Genomic DNA, 15,624 nt, shown 5'->3' on the forward strand with positions numbered 1-15,624 from the left:
CATACACCACTGAGAGGCAGGAATCTTGAGTACATCCATCTTTGTGGCCTTGGTCCTGAACACCATACCTGGTGCACAGCAGGCCAACAGAGAAGGTGTGCTGAATGACCATATAAAACAATGGTGTTATCTTTACTGATGGCTAGAAGTCACACTCTAAAGTGATTTTCATTGACTTTATATGCTGATTTCAAACGAGATGGATTAAACTGATCTCTAAACTACTAACTTAACTGGAAAAGGAAGAATCATATGTCAAATAAATCAAGAAGGTACATTAGCACTGGTTACTTCGTGGGTGTGTAGTGGCATTTAGCATTCTCTCTATACTGCTGGTTACTACAACTCTGATAAAGGCTAGGGAGAAATATGGCAAATAGAGCAGTTAAAAAAAAACTCAGCAAGGGACAACATGTAGCCGTAGATAACTGTAGTAGACATTTTGTTGTCAGGTCAGGGCTGACTGGGAAAAAAGGAGGAAAAAGGAAGTGTTGGAAGGTGAAGAGGAAGGGAGGAAATTGTGCAAACAACTGATTCTGGAAATGAATAATTAGATGAGATGAAATAATATTTGTATTTATATATAATCTTTATAAAGAATTTAGTTTATAAAACACAGTACCACATGCTCATGACCATTTTCATTCCTGAAAACTACTCATCTTAGAGAATACTCAGAATTATACTAAGTATACCTAAATGTTTCTTTTTACTTATTACTAAGGAGTAACTAGTTTGAATTTTTTAAATAAAATTCCAATAGAAAAATAAAAAGAATCTGGATATTCTCCATAAGTTGGTAATGGAATCTAACCAGAATTATTTGCCTCGCCCATCCATTATGGAAAAAAGCAAACATTTAAATATGGCTTCAGTCTTGAAAAAGCCAACATTCTTTATTAAATTGTGGATATACAATTTCTTATTTAATTATCCCATCCTCATGAGATCATAAAGATGACAGAAATCTACATTTTACATCAGTAGAAAGTATGAAGTTTTAAAATTTACTCTCCAATAATTAGAAATGACAATTAATAATAATTTTATTATTTTAGTTTGGTTCATTCACACAGAGGAGCTACTAAATAGACATTTCATCACATCATTCTGTAGGTTAGCATATTTTATTTCTCTGTAGAGAAAATTATAAGTTGTAGTTGTGATTTTATTACATTTCAGGGAGAAGATATCTTAATTTAAAACAGAGATGGTGCCGATTCCCTTTCCAACAACATCATTTAACCACCAGCTCAGAACAAAGAAAGGAGGGCTACAAAATACACGAAATTCTCTGCCACTGTGTACACTTAGAAACACTAATCTTTTCCATTTTTAAAGCACCATAGTCTTCAATGCTCAGAAGTAATGTTTTATGGAAGTATGTTACAGGATATGTTTTGAAGTTTCAATCTTGAAATTAAAAAGAAAGCAAACGGAGTTTTCTCTATATAGGCACACATACAAAGAACGCTTCATGAGAAGGAGCATAAATGTGTGAATGGGAGGGCAGGAGGGAGATTGCTGTCATGGGCAAGCATATGTCATGTCATGATCTGTGGGTGGTAGATGCCCAAGAAAGATCTATGAGTGGGCCACTGAGATGCTGACATCCCACTGTGAAATCACTCAGACAACTAAATCAGGCCTTGGTAAATCCAAAGCCATAGACTCTGAGAAAATGAGCTTAAGGGGTCTTTCTGATCACGTGGTGTTTATTTTGCTAAATGTTAAGCAATCTCCTCAAGGTCACACAGCATACGGTGTGGCAGTGCCAGACCAGAAATCCACATTCTCTCACTCTCCCTACCACAACTCTCACATTCCCGATTGGCCTGGACACAAAATAACAGGGGCTATTGCTGTAAATGTGTCCTGGATTGATGTCACAGGGTCCCCAGCCCTCTGACCTACATTGGTTTTATTGGTAAAGAGGCCAGTCTGACCCCAGGAAGAGTCAAGCCAGCTTCCGGTTGCTTCTTACAAATCTCATAAGACTCCTTGGTCTGGTTTTTGTTTTAGAGATGCTCCTCAAACCCAATGGTGACACGAGACATGAGTGAATAGAACAGATATATTTGAGACCTTTAGGCAAAGACAGAAGTCAGGGCTTCATGGAGTATGGGTATTATGGAAAAAAGCAAGTAACCTATGATTCTTCCTTCCCTTAAATAAGGTCCCCACCTTATTGGAGAGGGACAAGATAAAGATGTTTCTATCAATCTGTAAGACTATATAAAGCCATGACTCAGTAATTCTACTTCTAGAAATGTACTAAGGAAATGACTTTGAATGAGTACAAGGATGTTTACCACAGTCTTGTTTATAAACACATGAAACTGGAACCAGCCTACATAGGAAAACACATAGAAAAATGGGTAAATAAATTACACAAGAAAACCAAGTTTGAAACTCAGTTGGTGATTTGAAAAGCTTTTCATCATGATGAGAGATAGACACCCCATCTTATCACAAAGACAGTAAACACATCAAAACATGAATTGTTGCACATACATAACAGACATAACTCTGTTCATATATTTCCTCCTCTATTGTCCAAAGTTCCCACAATAAGCATGAATGACTTCTAGAATTACCAAAACAAATTACAAATAAAGACAAAGGTTCTAGGTCTTTTAGAAATCCCAAGGCTTAGATTTGGTCTAATCACGCAGAAGAAAATTATGAATGGAATTGTGTCTGTGGGCTCACAGCACATCAACCTGCCCTTCACCCCTGAGCATATGCATTTCTTGGCTTTAGGAGAGTTGGCCCAGAGAATCGCCAAGGCCCTTGGTAACATGCAACTCAGTGTTTCTCAAACTCCATCCCACACGGGCCACAATCCCATGGAAGTCTTGGGCCAACTCTCGCTGCCAACCAACATGGAATTTACCTATTCAAGCCCTTCCATGGTCTTCTCTCTCAGCATTTCTCTATTGCCAACTACACTTTTCCTGCTCTTTAGAAGACATGGCTTATCAAAACTTGAGGTGCAACCCCTGAGACACATTCCCAGCACAAGACCTGGCTCAGAACAACCAAATGTAAATACTGGATGAACGAGTGAATGAAGTGAACAAGTAAACAGACAATGGGCTCGCTTCTATTCTTCCTCGTTCTTAGATTCTGGCTCATTCACAGCCAAATCTATTTCTTTTCTAGGAGGCATAAAGGAGAAGTCTTACCACTCCTTCTTTAACTTGAGACTCTTCGGAACGTCTTGTCTTTCCTACACCATGAAGTAGGGACGTGCAAGGGGAAGAATAGGAAAAAAACATTAAAGATTTGCCAGGGATATGATGTAATAGAAAAACAGGAGCTGATTTCTGCAGCCCAACTGGGGATAATGTCAGTAAGAGTTCAGGTAAGAAGGGTCACCTAAATGGCCAAGGTCAAAAGATAAGGCATTAGATGACAGAGGATCAAAGTTTTAACCCCTCAGGGACTATGGTTCACAGCTTTGGCTCAGGATTACATGGAGGCTTTACTGCAGGGCCAATCCTCCAGTCTGCTCTCTGGTTGACAACATTCATGCACCCTTCAATGTGAGTGGAAGTTATCCTTTGAGGGTCGTCATCATGGAGGAGGAAATGGGAAAAAGCCAAATGAAAAAGAAAACAGCCCAATACCTCAACTGGCAGCTACCCATTTTCTACCAGACTTACTGTGATGAGGTACAGAATAGCATATGATCTGGGACCCTCAGTGACCTTTCAACAGGGGGTGGGGATCATGTTAAGAGTTCTGGGGCTTTAAACTCATTTAGTACTCTCAAAGCCTGCAGGGAGATGGTGGTACCATCCCCATCTGCAGACAGGAAAACTGAAATACAGTTGGTTCTAGGATAAATCCCTAGACTGGGATGGACCATTTAAAATGTAGCTCTAAAGGCAAAATGACCACTTCCTGGTCAATCAAAATGAAATCAAAGAGGTAAATATGAAGGTGAGGTCACGATTAAATGAGAGAATGTACAGTTCACCCTTGAACAACATGGGGGTGGCACCTGGGTGGCTCAGTGGTTGAGCATCTGCCTTTGGCTCAGGTCATGATCCCGGAGTCCCAGGATCAAGTCCCACATCAGGCTCCCTTCAGAGAGCCTGCTTCTCCTTCTGCTTCTGTCTCTGCCTCTCTCTGTGTGTCTCTCATGAATAAATGAATAAAATCTAAAAAAAAAAAAAAAAAAACACCCAAAATATGAACATACGGGTTGGGCACAGATCCCCTGAACAGTCAAAAATCAGAGTAGAACTTTGACTCTCTCAAAATTGAAGTGAAAATTGCCTGTTAGCCAAAATCCTTATCAAGAATATATGCAGTCGCTTAACACATATCTCGTATGTCATGTCTATATATCCTGTATTCTTACAATGAACTAATAAGCTAGAGAAAAGACAGTGTTATTAAGAAAATCATAAGGAAAAATACATTTACAGTACTGCCCTGTGTTTCTTGGAACAAACCACAGAGCAGTAAATCTGAACTGTTGAAACCTGTGTTGTTCAAGGGTCAATTGTATGGGGGAAGCAGTCCAAAAACTGGGGTGTGTCATCCAATCCCTGCATGGATCTCTGTATTGAAAAGAGACACAGGAATCCCTGGGTGGCGCAGTGGTTTGGCGCCTGCCTTTGGCCCAGGGTGCGATCCTGGAGACCCGGGATCGAATCCCACATCGAGCTCCCGGTGCATGGAGCCTGCTTTTCCCTCTGCCTATGTCTCTCTCTCTCTCTCTCTCTCTCTCTCTCTGTGACTATCATAAATAAATAAAAAAATAAATAAAAAATTTAAAAAAAAAAGAAAAGAAAAGAGACGCAGGTGCATGTGACATTCCCGCTCAGGCCTTTGTGCTGTCACCTTACACTTCCTCACTGTGGTGTCTGAACAGCACCTGAAGTGCTCCCAGTCCACAGGAAGGTGAGCTGATGTTTACACGGGCAATCCTGACTACATAGTATGAGTTACGGATACATTTCTATGATTTTAACAAGTACGGCAGAACAATTTTAATGAAATCTACTATAAACTACTACAAGCTCTGGCTGGACTAAAATTCCGTAATGAAGGTGTTTTTATAGCCTAGTAAAGGAGCATTTTGTATGCTGGAAGCAGCTGGAAATGGTATTCACATTTTCTGTGGTGGATTTTATTTATGTGCAGAGACACTGAATCTGGGACAGATCTGCCTGATGTGGGGCCATCCCACCAGTGGGAAACCCAGTTAGTGCTTTTCGTTTCCCTTTTATCACGTACTGGTTTATTCAGGCATTCCAGATTCCTTATTTTAGAGTTATTCTCCTCCTATGTGCATAGTAAAGGCTTTGTGAATTTTGGTTAGTGTTATAAGATTGTGTAATTTTAAACAGGCCAAGTATGTAGACATGAAAAGGCAAAAGTACTTTCAACGATAAGAAATATGACAATTCACATATACTTCTGTATCAGATGTGTTGAAAGAACCGTGTCCCTCTTGCTACAGGAAAGATCTCGTTTTTAAAGAAAAAGTCTACTGCAAACTCTTAGGGACTTATTCAGGTCTTTGAATGTCCAAAAAAAGAATGTTAACAGTTGAGGTAAAAATTATCTCCAATCATGTTAGTTTCTGGCCAATTCTGAATCTGTAGCTAATGATTCTTGGGAAAATAACCCAGGTAGCTTACAGGAAGAGAGGATGGTCAACCATTTCTCAGAGCAAGGAAAAAAGAACAAAAACAAAGGTCAGTTCCATGTTTAAAATGCATGCTGAAATACACCTGCAATGGAATATTATTCAGCCTTAAGGAATGAAGTTCTGACATGTGCTATGATGATATGGATGAACCTTGAAGACATTATGTTCAACGACTAAGCCAGACACAAAGGACAAATATTGCATGATTTTAAAATATGAGGTATGTCAAGTAGTGAAATTTATAGTGACAGGAGGTAGAACTATGGTTACCCAGAAGCTGGTAAGCAGGGGGAATGCAGAGCTATAATGGGGACACAGTTTTATTTGGAGAAGATGAGAAAGTTCGGGAGATGGATGGTGAGGATGGTTGCCAGCTAATGTAAATGTACTTAATGCCACTGATTTGTGCACTTAAAAATGGTTAAAATGGTATTATATTTTAGCACAAATTTTTTAAATAAAAAGTATATTAAAGGTAAAACACAAAGTAATGCAAGTTATAGGCATACGCTGGGCATCCAGGCACAGGTCTCCTGAGGGGCATTGGACCAAAGGCAGATGCTGGCTTACATGCGTCCACTACTCCTTCCAGGTCGGAGATGCCCAGAACTTTTTTGACCTATTCGAAACACCAATACACAAAAGGTCCTTCAACAATGATCTGACAAATAAGTATATACTTAGGTATTTAGTGTGTAAAATCTGAAACTATGTCCTAGAACAGGAGGTGGAGAACACTGTTCCTGAGAGCTATGGGGGCCCAAGCCCCACCTGGCTTGCTCACTGAGGGTGGAACCCAAGCTGAGGGGAAGGGGGCTGGCATGATTACAATTATCCAGGGAGCTCACAGAAGGCTTCTGCCAACTGCAGTCATTCAATACTTGCTATTTGATGGTTTTAACATGAACAGAAAGTAGGAAATACTGAATCATCAGATATGAGAATTTTTTATAAGTCTAAAAATCCAGATGGTAGACCAGTAAATGTATAATATTACTGTTGATCCTGATAGATTATAGCTGTCATTCAACTATACTTGAGTGATTTGAAAGAAAGGGCTTTGAATAAAATAATTTCTGGGCTTCCTCGTCCCCAGAAGAGCATTTTTATAAAAACAACAACAACCCCCTCACAAAACTAATTAGTTTAAAAAAAAAAAAAAAGTCCAGCAACCTACCATCCCCAGCATCTCAATATTTTCTACAAGTGTACATTAACTGGTACCCAGGACCCTACCTAGAGTCTCAGAACAGTTGCCAATGTGTTTGCTGACTGATAGAGGGCAAGGGGGAGGGTGTTGCTAAGATCAGACGTGTTCTTAATAGCTTTCTCCACGGGCAGTGATCACCACGAAAGCAGATCCTGTGCTCAAAGATTAGTGGCATAGGAAGGTTATGACATAGAAGTTGAAGATCTAGTCTTTTCTGCTTGAAATGACTAAAAATATACTTACACTGATGAGTCAGTTTAACATGTGATACAAAGGCAAATGATATCAAAGTTTGGTGCTCCTCAGAGCCACATGGGTGCTTGTTAAGAATGAAGGTTCTCCCTACCCCAGGTGGTTAGGATGTGCTCGAAAGTTCGAAAACCACTAGAATAAGCCATTCATTATATTACGTCCAGGAAGAAGCAGGAAAATCTAATCAAATGGATGAGTTTGATGAAAGAAGGCTCCCTGGAGAAGGTGATGGTGAGCCTAGCTAGGAATGGGGGAGAGTATGTGCCAGGAGGAAGCAGTCATGTAAGCGTGACAGATGGGATGAGAGCAGTGCTTTATCACAGGAGGTGAGAGCTGAAAGGGGGGGGCCATGTCAGAGGAAGTGTGAGAGTCCAGGCCGCAGCACAGAAGCAGGGAGGCAGGAACCTCCCAGAACAAGAGATTCACCCGCTGTGAAGAAACATGAAAGCCATCATGTCTGCTTGGACTTTTCCAAGCAGAAGAAGAAACTTCAGATTCTCTTCAGCTTGACACCAAGCTGAAACACATCATGCTGCATGGTTTTTAGGTGGTGTGAAAAGCATTTCTAGGAGCACAGATGTACTGGCCAAGTCTCTTCCCATAAGAGGCTGGTGTGCCTCTTACCATAACGGGGACTGCAGATAGCAAAATAAAAAAGTTTATAAAGGCCAACATCTTTTTGATAAACTTGCTATTGTGATCCTTCGACGGGTCACAACCTGGCCGGTGGCTGGCCACCGCGCTGCTGGGCTTTGGTCTCTGTTACCAGACACAACTGGCCAGTCAACATGTCATGGGCACCTGAAGCCAGTGAAGCGGACGGACTGCCCAGGATGTAAGCTACAGGAGCAGTTCAGTGCTGGAGGAAGATGTCCTCTGAGAGCTAGCATTTCTCCCCGTCTGCACAGGATTTCCAGTTAGATGCTCAGCCACCTACCTGAACCCAACATGCAAAAGACAAATGTCAAAGATTTTGTCTCTCCCCGCTTCTTGCCCCAGACCTGTCCTACGTCCTGCAGTGTATTCCCACTTCACTTACAGAAGCCATCTCTTCGTTCCCAGTAGGATTCACTGAGCACCAGCAGTCAGGTCCCAGAGTGGTCGGCATGCTGAAATGACTGCCTGCCCTCGATGAGTCCCAGTCTAGACGAGATCACCTAACAGATGCACGACTGGCTTTTGCACACAGTGCCAAGTCCTCTTCCATCTTGTTCTCATTGAACCTTTTGAAGTTTCCCTACTTCTTCCATTATTCCCATCAGGTACATAGACTTGTCTTCCCCAGGTTAGATATTGCTCCTCATGCACTCATGCATTCATTCATTCACTCACTCATTCATTACTTTTACATTAAGTTCTTCCCAAGGATAATGGGAGACCATTCCCTCCTGCTTCAACACAACCAAGTGCACAGCAGAGTTGAGACAAACATGGAGGGAGGACAAGTCCTCACTTCCTAAAAGGGAGAACAGGAGGCTCCTCCTTCCACCTCTTATCTTCAAAACACCTAGTGATATGAGCTGAAGTATTTTAACTGTGACAACGTGGAAATAAGTATGTCAACTCTAGTGTCCTTAGTTGATGTAAATTATGTGATTTTTTTTTACACTCATATTGATTTGGAGTGAAATATTTTATCATTGATCCATTGTACCTAATCACTTATTGAAGTAATTAAGAAATAATCAAAACAACCGATTAAAACAGTATAATTCATATGAGTCAGAAATCCTTCCCCTTAAAAAGGCGACACTTTAAACTTTCTCAGAACAGGGGCTATTCCTTAAAATCAAATCATTGTTTACCATTAAAGCTATATACATCTATTTTAAAATCACATTGGAAAACTCAATTACCTATCTGCTAGAGTCCTAACTTCCTCATTCGAGATAACTAGATGTAAAAAAACTCAAGCAACAGTCTTGAAATTTACAATGCCGTAGACTTCGTGGCTTCTCATTCAGGGACTCAAAGTTTATGTTCTAACAAGAAGCCTCTTCCTTCCCCTTGACGTCTTTGTGATGTATAAAGAAAATGTACCCACTCCAGAGGTTTCTCTGCTCTTTCTTGTTCTGCACACAGTTAATCTTTTTCTCTCTACAATTTGCGGTGCAGTAATGTGCCCCTCAGGCAACACGCTTTGCATCAAGTTTCAAGAGTCTTCTAAGGTCCTAGGGAAGCTCAGCAGCAAGCTAACAAATCCCTTTTTGTATAGGTCAAAGGTTCTTGTGTTAAGAACAAGTAACTCAAAGTCTTAGCCTGTGCCTTCAGGAGTTAGTCAGCCAGGCAGTCAACAGAGATGGAAGGAGATATTTAAAACAGAAAAAAAAAAAAAAAAAAAAAGAAAGAAAGCATTTCTTTAACAGGAGGGGCAAAGTGATTTACCATTTCCCGAATGAAAAGAAGCAGACAGGAGTCAATCAAAAGAAGACAATGAGGTCAAAACCGCCCAGCAGCAACACCTCAGGTGCCCTGTCTGCTCCCCTACCAGTCCACAGGCATTTGCCTACTCTAACCCAGTGGTGGGAGCAGTCTCTGGGCACAAAAAGGTGGTGAGCTTTGCTACTACAAGATTTCTGGGGGGACAGGATAACCTCATGGTGACCTGGCAGGTAGAACGAGCTACCATTTGCTCCTTGCATCTTGGTAGGCTGTCCAGAGCCTGCACCACATTCAGAAATGAAAAAGAAATCACTTAGATAGGGGGCGTCTGGGTGGCTGAGTCGGTTGGGCAGCTGACTCTTGGTTTTGGCTCAGGTCATGGTCTCAGGGTCCTGGGATCGAGTCCCATGTCAGGCTCCATGCTCAGTACGGAGTCTGCTTGAGGAGTCTCTCTCTCTCCCTCCCCTTCTGCCCCTCCCCTGCTTGTGTGCATGCTCTAATAAATAAATAAGTCTTAAAAAAGAAAACACTTAGACAAGAGACAGGATTTTGAAGTTCCTGTATGGTCACATTATTAATTCAGGTTCTTGCTCTGTATATACTGTGAACCACATACAGCTTTGGTTCATGAGGCATGACTGCCAATTTCAAGAACTTGAAGTCTGAACAAAACTTTTGGTATAGAAAAGTGCCATCCTCCCTAGTTTCTAGCTACTGGATCAATTTGGAAACACAGAAAAGAGAAAAGATGAATTCAGCCTAAAAGGCCCAATTGTGTAGATATTTCCCTCAGATGCTAAGCTGGGGGCTAGTCACCAAAAACACTGAGTAAAACTTATTGAAGAGAACAATAAGGCAGATGACATAATGTAATGAATGTAACTTCAGTAGAGAATTTAAAAATTTTACCCTACATTTTACAGAGAGCAAAGGAAGTGACTTGTTCAAGGTCACTTAGACCATTTGCAACAGCCCGAGAGAGCCCGGGTCCCCTGGCTCTTAGGACTCTGTTCTTTCCACTGTACCACCTTTCTGCCTAGTGATACTTCCTCCCTCCCATGCACAGGTAAGACCTCACCACAGGCAAGACTTTACTAGAAAATACGATCAAGACACTAAGAGTCTCCACAACATCTTGGGTTAACAGAAATTGATTAAACATTTCCTGATAGGAAAAAAAAATTCCTGATAGAATCCATACTCCATAGAGTAAGTCCTAATATAGTACAAGCTACCCAGTGTATAAAGGCCTAGGAAAAGGAGATCTAGCACTCTGTCCTTGGGGGAGCCACCTCCTGTTTTCCATCCATAGCATAAAGAAGGTCTACCAAGGACAGTGCATATTCCTGTCATCACGGTGCACTAGAATTAATTGAGCAGTACTAGGCCAGGTCTCCAGAGTCTGGGCTCTCTGGCTCCTACAGGACCTAAGCCCACAGCCACCAGCTCTGCCGGCCTGTCCCCAGATGCCGCCAGCCTCCTTGGTCAGCCGGCCTGCCTAATAAGGCAATGTGCAAGTTGACTGGCTGGCTTATAGGTCACCCACTGTTTACTGTGCGAACTCTGGACTCAGAAGTAAAGGGAAAGCCTACCTTTTGGCAGACAAAGGGTTACCCTTTGCCAAAATCTCTTAAAAGGCAGCACTGTTGGTCCATTTACATAATAATAGATAGTGGTCTGCAAATCCCTCCCGACTCTAAGACCCTGGGTGGCTTGCAGTGTTAAAGGAACTTACCTCCAGCAGGCCTGGCCCTAGGCTTCCAGGGAAATAAATGTCTTTGCCTCTGCAGCCCCTGGCCCCTTTTCCGAGGTCCCTCAGAGAACTCACAATCTTTTGGAGCAACTTATTTAGCATGCATCCTGACTCCTGAGGCCTGAGGCGCCCACTTCAAAAATAGCCACTGACTGTCTCCAAATAGATTGCATGTCCTGAGTACTTAAAAGGGAGTCACTGGGTCAGGTGCAGGAATGGTCCTTAGCACTGCACAGAATACGTGCTGGTGAAAAATAAACTTGTCTTTTAAATTAAGGAGCCTGAGCTGCTGGCCAAACCGTGCCTGAACACAAACATCCATTATTTTTCATGCTGTAAAGGTCTGGGCTCAGAGACTCTTCCCACCCACCCTCCACCCCCGCTCCTGAGACTTCTTCTCTACATATAAGGGCAAGAATACATCCGTTATGATGAACTGTGGCACATTCATCGTGGCACAAACTTCCTTCAGCTTCTAGCCATCAGTCTCTGTCACTGAGAAGGCATTCCACCCACTGGTCCACCAAAATCTGATGAGTTCCAACAGAGTTCTGAACACTACCAGCATTTCAAGTCTCCACAGTAGATTGGCAATGTTGAATTGGAGCGAGATGAGGAAGGGTCAGGGACCATGAGATGGCTAACCTTGATGGACAGCATTCACCAAGCTCTCAGTGCACGTGTGAAGTCCAATATACAGCCCAAATCTGTAATTATGGAGCGGAAACTAATCTGACAGCCCGTCCTTCCACACTTCCCCCCCCCCTCCCCCGCGTGAGTATCCAATGCTAACTTCTTGTGTAAACATACGGTTCCTTCAGAATTTCTCAGAGCCCCAACAGTGAACACACAGCAGCCTTAGTTTGCTTCTCAGAGGAATGGGGTTTAGAGTATCTGAAACGAGGGTTAAGAAAAACATGCCTATGCATTGCTGATATGCTGGGGATGAAAATATTAGATCAATTTTTAGCCTTCAGGAATCCAGGGTCTCCCTCTTCAGTCCCTAGGGGATTCTTCCAATGGAGGCATTCAGAAATTCCTGTCTAGATATTCATAACAAAGAGAAAGAGCAAGGGATAGGACCCTTAAAACCAAAAGCGTGTCCTTTAGCTCTGCGAAAAGCAGCCTTGGAAAGCAGAGTTTTAAAAAAGAAACACCAACCCCGATATTGTCCTATCAAACCTTTGCCCCTCACAACCTCAACCAGAAAGCTTGCACTCTCCTTTGGATCTCTAAATTAGGCAAAGCAGAAGAGGAACCATAGAAGTGTGGGTGTGGGCAGCATCCCGAGCCTGTGGCTCTGCTCTGGGTCCCTGTGGCCCCTCAGCAGGCAGAGGGAGGTCACAGGTCCTCCACTGCAGGCAACAACCACCTGGTTGGCTTTTGTGTTTATTTTACTCCCAAACAGTTGATCTCCCACTGTTCAAGGCCAAGTTAGCAGTGAAGCATTGTTACTCCCCTTTCTTCTTGGATTGCCAGCTCTAGTGGTTGTTTGATTCCTAATTAGCACTTCCAGGGAGCCTAGGCCAGGAAAAGGAAAGAAGAAGAAACCTGTAGCTACTGGCTACCAACCCGACAGCAGGGCAACCAGGATCCCTTGAAGAGGAGGAAGAGGCAGCTGCAAAAGGGAAGGGAAGGCCAGGCATCGCAGGGTGACTGCATCTACCTTGGAATTCTATGTGGCCAAGCCTCAGGACGTCAGAGATCCTGAACTGAAGACAGTAAAAGAAAAAAAAGTTCATTTCTTGAATAATCTGCAGTGACTAATGAGCTAATCTAAAATGTATTCTAATTGAATGTTGTAAAAAAAAAAAAAAAAAAGATAGAAAAAGAAAAAAGTCCTCTCTTCTGGTCCTGGTGACTCTCTCCTTAACAATAAAGACAGGACTGTGCTCACCCTCCCCTGGCATTTCCCTCTGAAGCCAGGCTGTTCAACAGGTTTCCAGGACAAGAGATGCATTCATGGACCTGATTATATTAAACCAGCAGCTGCCCATCAGTTTGAACGTATATGCATTTAGTCAACAACCAGTTAGCAGAACCCAAACCACTGTGCTGTCCCCCTGAAATTAAAACTATGCCAATTACACAGTCAAAATAGTGGATTTTTATTAGATCCTCTCCTGTTCGGAAGAGGCAACAGTGTTCTCTTTAATATGTACCTGATATCTTTTTTGGCCATTAGGCCATATGAGCTATTTGATTGGGTGGCAGAAAGTGATTTTAAAATTAAGGACTATGGGATGCCTGGGTGGCTCAGCGGTTGAGCATTTGCCTTTGGCTCAGGTCAGGATCCTGGGGTCCTGGGATCCAGTCCCGCATCCCGCTCCCCACAGGGAGTCTGCTTCTCCCTCTGCCTAAGTCTCTGCCTCTCTCTCTCATGAATAAATAAATAAAATAATTTATTAACAATAAATAAATAAAAATAAAATTATTAAGGACTAAATCTTCATTTGCTACCTATTTATATAATACTTTGTTTTTAAGCACATTGTCAGGCTATTTTTACGGATATATTTTTAACCCGGACACATGCTTACTCTGTGTTAAGCTTAAAATATGCTGATACAGCTTGAAACTCCCTCCTGCAGGACTGATTTAACTTAGTCATAGCTCTCCACGTCTAAGAGTAGGAGCTCAAGAGCCAACCTTTCTTTTAAAACGAGTAGACTCCGTTCTGTAGCTGCGCTATGTTGCCCCCTGGTGACCAAAAGAAGTTGGTGCATTTTCCTAAGTCCATTTCACAAACATCCCTCCGAAATGGAAAGCCTGAAGTCAGGACATCTTTGCTTCCAGCAGCAGCAGCTTTAAGAGATCTAAGATGTTCACAAGCTTGAAATGTTAGCAAACGATTTCGTTCATTTACTCAACAAATATGCCCTAAGCATCCCTGCTCTGGGGCTGCAGAGACCGAATCAGTAAGGATACAAGAGATGATTCCACTCTAGTAATCACCAACCAAGTATAACGTAATGTCCCACATGCCCAGTGGCCTTTAATTCTAATGTGTGTGAAACATATGTCACAGGAGTTAAGTACCAGATACTCTGGAAACAGGAGTGATTCTGTATTGCTGGTGCCCCTCCTCAACGCCTTGTTTGTCCTTGTCCCCTCCGGTTTACCATTCCGTTCCTCCCGGCAGGCTTGGAGCTGGCTGCCAGTGCCCTTGGTAAGCACCTGCTAAATAAAGCCACCCGTGAAATCCAAACTAATGAGGATTTATTATCAGTGACATAAAAAGGCTTTGGCTATTTTCAATCGTCCATACTATAAACTAAAATACTGACAGTTATAAAAGCAAGGGAGTCTCATAAAAACGCAACAGGTGTCTCTTTCTCCATTTAAACTGATGCAACAATGTGCCACGATATTATTTTGTATGTAAACATTGCAATGCTGTGAACAGTTTATTCAGAAGCTCACATCTGATGAAACAATAATCATAAATTCCAAAGCCATAGAACACTATTGTCTTACACTCCCATTCCCCACATTTTTTTAAACTGGCTGTTCACAACTGGCATCATTCCTCTGTGAGTGTGCTGTAGGAGGGATCAGAGTAGCAGACAGCATTGTCATGCCAACTCAGAGCCCTGGCCTTGGCTGCGTGAAGCTCCATGCTGAAGCCCACCATGCATGGGGACGTGCAGGTGCTCTGGGTGGCTGATGTCTGCTCTGGGCTCAGAGGGAGGGAGGGTGGCTTGCCCTCTACCACCATCTCTGCTGCTGTATACTAGTCCTGGGTTCTGCTCTCATGCTTACAGCATGCTAAGAGGCTCCTTGAAAACAACACTAGTGTTTTCAAGTGTTTAAGTGTCAAAAACACATATTCTGCTTTTCCACATATTACATACCTTCGAGTAAGAAAATAAAGCCACTTGAATATTTCATAAGACAAAGGGTAAGAGTGTCTCTCAAGAGCATGAACTCTCATAAAAACTGAATACACGTAGGTTCTCGTTTCTGTTTCAATTTCCATCTCACCTACCCAGGTGCTGTTCAGTTACTTGCTGCTGAGATTTTTTTTCCACTTAATGGTGAGCTTCCATGATGCAGATTTAAATGTCAAGGGAGGGCAGCCCCAGTGTCGCAGCGGTTTAGCGCCGCCTGCAGCCCAGGGCGTGATCTGGAGACCCTGGATCGAGTCCCACGTCAGGCTCTCTGCATGGAGCCTGCTTCTCCCTCTGCCTGCGTCTCTGCCCCTCTCTCTCTCTCTCTCTCTCTCTCTCTCTCTGTATCTCTATGAATAAATAAATAAAATCTTAAAAAAATAAAAATAAATGTCGGGATTCACACCTACAAGTCTCCATTAGACATGTAGTAAAGGGAAGGTGGCATTTTACAAGACCTGCTGTG

This window comes from Canis lupus, chromosome 2, assembly GCF_011100685.1.
Source record: "Canis lupus familiaris isolate Mischka breed German Shepherd chromosome 2, alternate assembly UU_Cfam_GSD_1.0, whole genome shotgun sequence".
NCBI classification, from domain to species: domain Eukaryota; kingdom Metazoa; phylum Chordata; class Mammalia; order Carnivora; family Canidae; genus Canis; species Canis lupus.